The following is a 4,195-nucleotide window of genomic DNA, read 5'->3' as shown; positions in this document are numbered from 1 at the left end:
AAATGTTTGTAAAAATTTGTATGGGTGCTTAAAAATGAAAACAAGTTGAATGATGATTTGGATTAGAGTTAATCTAATTTAAATATAGTAGATATTAGTCCCTCCATTGATAAAACTGGAGGATTTCATTGTGTAATGTACATGCCAATTTTGAAATATTCTATCTCAAATCTAGGCATGTAGCTTTTTTTTTTCTTGCATAGAGAGTATAAAGGCAAATTGTAAAAGTACTAGGTAATAAGCTATAATTTATGGCAACCTTCAGAAATTCTCTCCAGATTTTGGCTAGCCTTCCCTCAAAGAGTTGTGAAAATTTTATGTTGACTTGGAGCCTGTGTGAAGGCATCTTGGGTAATTCCTGGGCTTTCCTCTAAAGATTTGGAGTTACAGATGTGTCCTAAAATTGGCCAGCCTGTAAGAAGATGGAAATTGTTAGGAATGGCCCTGGGGGAAACTCCAGTTATCAGTGGTTAGAAGAACAGTCAATATTTCCACAATCCCTTCTGAAAGTGCCATAATTTCTGAAAATAGGTCAGAATATCAATAAATGAAATATATGATCGAGGCAATTCCTAAAGCGATGTTAGAGAGTAAGCGATTCAATATATCTTTGACTAATATTCTCAAGGCATAAAAGAAAGAAACTGATAGAAATAAGATCATGAGCAAAGTTAGAATTTTAATAAAAATGGGACAAAGTTATTCACAACTATTTTTGAGTTCTGATATAGTACACTGACATGTTATAGGATAATCCCTGCTAATACCTGCTGATTTATTCTTTAATCTTCATCTCCTTGCTCTGTGCCTCATGAGCTCAACATTTATGGAAGGCATGAGCCAGACTCCCTTGCTTTTATAGCTTCTAGTTGGTTCAGGCAATGGGAGGTATCTGCGGAACGTTAGAATGTAAAAGAAATGAGGAGTTATGATATTTACTTCTCTTTTCTACTTGCTAGAGCATATGTCATCATATATTGCTTTTCTTTATTAGGATCAGGTTATTCTTGGGTCACCCTCTTAAACAGCACAGATCTTTCTAGGTTCTGATAACCCTAGGTTCTATCAAGCCGAGGCATGAAAATAGCTTCTAGTTTTAGTTAGCCTAGGATGCTTTGCTATCCTTTAACCCTGTCTATCCCTCTGTAAATGGTCACTTTATTAAACTCTTTTCAATCCTTTTTAAATGTGCCATCAGTGTTCTGATAGGGCCCTGACTGATACATACACAGTGGATTGTCACATGATCACTGTTACATGTGACACGGTTTTTAATGGTGGGCTGAAAATGTCATGTGTTTATTACATAACAGACAAAAAGAATGTATTCCAAATACAATATGGATAAACCAATTATTTTTACATTTCATTGGCTTTATTATTTTAGTATGGGAAAATAATCTCCCTTGAATTAGGGTTCACATGTAGTATGCTCATGATTTAGATGGCCCTAGTTATAAATTGCTATGGAGTGTATATCCTGGTTACCTTAGAAATTGCTTCTCTTAAGTAGAAAGTGGCAATTATGGTCTGCAGGGGCACTTAGAAATAGTATCTGTCTTTGAAGTCCAGGAAGATATGAAGGTAGAGAGTTTTTCAAGGATCACCAGATGTGGCTGATTCAATGTTACATCGTCTCACATGTCTCAATACACTGTTCCATGGGGCAATAGCTTATAATTCATCTATTATTCTCACTTCCTGGAAGACTAGTAAGCCTGGAGCTTTGATTTAAATATTATATAATTAAATGCTTATGTGAGAAAACAGACCTACGGATTAATAGATGGTAAAATGGTAATAACTGCAGCATATAATTACATAGTATATAATCACCTCGGTGGTTTTTACAGGCCAAACAATAGTAGGCAAATGAGGTGTGCATTAAGAACAAACTGTGTTATTCAAAGTCTTGGAACTGCAAAGCACTCAGCAAGGAAAGAGGTTCGCATTCTATTCATTGTTGAAGCAGCTAAGAATACATTCCTGTGCCCTGAAATTTCAGCCTCTTATAATGGAAAATGCTGTAGATATGGTGTTTTCATAAATCTAGTGTAGTGACAAACCTATAGCTATTTTACATTTTCTTTATTAAGACCAAACTAACATGTTTTTTTTCTCTAATGTGATTTTAAATTCTGGTCCAAAGTTGGGATTTCAGGACTGCTCCTAATACTGGTTTTTATAATAATACCTGCAGACAGACTTGAAAGTTCTCTCTAGGGTCCCTTCCTCCTGGTGTCTATATTCTTATATAATTCTGTCCCCTTGTGTTTGAACAGGACCTATGACATGCTTTTAACCAATAGGATTTGGCAAAGATAATAAGATTTTACTCTCTTGATTATACTATGTTATATAAGACTCTATCTTGCTATCAGATTGGTGTTAAAGGCTCCATTTCTCCCTTGCTGGCTTTAGAGAAGTAAGGCATCATGTTGTGAAAAGGCTTATGGTGAGGATCATGAGGCAACATACTTCAGGCAGCCTATGGTTGCTGAGGGAAACCTCCAGTCAATTAGCTACAAGAAGATAACGCCCTCGTTCTTAATGGTCACAGGGAAATGGACTGAGTGAACTTGGAAGTGCATCTATCACCAGTTGAACTTCCAAATGAGAACTAAACGCTGGCTGACATACTGATTACATCCTTGCAGAAGACCCAAATTAAGCCATGCCTATACCTGCCCATAGAGATTATGAGATAATAAATATCTATTGTTTTTAGACACTGAGTTTGTGGTAATTTGTTACACAGCACAAAAAACTAATACATTTCCCCAATACATATTGAATGAGTTCCCTGAACCAAGCATTATTCACAGTATTTGAGATCACTACAAAAGAGATAAATCCATGCACTCAAGGAAGTAGGCGATTTCTAATATATCTGGCTAAAAACATCAAACAGGTAAGATGCTTTCTTTTCACACACAGATATGGGTGAACCATTTACAATGTCTAATGACTGTTCTAATGTCAGCAGATATTAAAAGAAAGCAGATTTACACCATAATTTGTAATTTTTATCAAGCTCCATCAATTAAAGTTTGATGCCCTATATACATATTTTTGTCATTCTGCCATCTAGGATAAGAAATCACCATTATCTGCCATGTGAGGATATATATCTTTGCCATTACATATTGTAACATCAAGTAAAAGAATAAAACAAAATTTTACAAAACTCAGAAATGCTAAAAGAAAATCTGTGACTTGCTTTTGCCATGCTAACCTTCTCTGTATGGTTCCAGTTTTAGTATAAATGCTGTTGAAGTGCAAACTGTGACTTGTCTTTGCATTCACTATCCACTAGTCCACATTGTCAAACATCTTCTATGTCAAATCTATATTTTAGAGTTGGGCAGTGTCTTAGATGAAGTTTTCAGCAAAGTTTTTTGAATGTCTAAATTTCTTGAATAAAAAAATAAACACAACAAACCATACTAACAGAGGCAGAAAGAAAGGAAGTTAAAGAGAGGAATGAAGAGAGTGTAGATATTAATAATAATAATAATAACAATAAAACTTAAAGCAATTATATATGAAAACTTGCCAGTTCTTATGTTCACTTGTTGTTTTCAATTTCTGAGGCTTTAGAGACTTCAAATCAAAGTTACAAAAGAATGACAAAACTCTGATGTATTATAAAGAGCTTCTGCAGTAGTAATTAATATTTGGGGCCACTGACACTTGAATTAATCTTGGAAACCACTCTCAAGGTAATGGGGACAATAAATATGCCGTGAGAGTACCACATATTGTTGCACCACCATTGTTGTATTCTATCATTGATCACTGATGACAGCAGAGAAGTGATTGCTCACAAGACAGAACTAATAATAGTCTTTGAACGTGGAAGGATCCTTATTCTCTCCTATATTTGGTAACAGTCCATATAATGAATTATGTTTTTTTTCCCCTGCCCTAAAGGGCACAAGCAACTAGCCTCTTCTCTTCCTTCCTCTGCTGCTTTGCAAGCAGCATTGGACTCAGTTAATTCATTATCCAACTTTGCCCTAAGCCAGATACCCAAACAGACATCAAAATTCAGAGAATACCTGGGTGTAACAGGCACTGGAGGTGTCCACTGTGTTTTTTCATAGTGGTGGTGAAGGTGTCATTGCCAGCATCAGTTCCACTACTGGGGTCCAACTAATTCAGCCTTTCCTTTCCTTCACAAAAAAGCACTCCA

The 4,195-nt window shown here is 35.6% G+C and overlaps 1 pseudogene; it reads right to left on the bottom strand.

The window, feature by feature from the left end:
* Nucleotides 1-3,183: 3,183 nt before the first annotated feature.
* Nucleotides 3,184-3,282, bottom strand: LOC112485163 (annotated as a pseudogene).
* Between the last annotated feature and the right edge of the window lie 913 nt (nt 3,283-4,195).

The sequence above is a fragment of the Pteropus alecto genome, unplaced genomic scaffold, assembly GCF_000325575.1.
Source record: "Pteropus alecto unplaced genomic scaffold, ASM32557v1 scaffold95, whole genome shotgun sequence".
NCBI classification, from domain to species: domain Eukaryota; kingdom Metazoa; phylum Chordata; class Mammalia; order Chiroptera; family Pteropodidae; genus Pteropus; species Pteropus alecto.
Note: the sequence above shows the minus strand (reverse complement) of the source record. Positions and strands in the feature narration are given on the sequence as shown.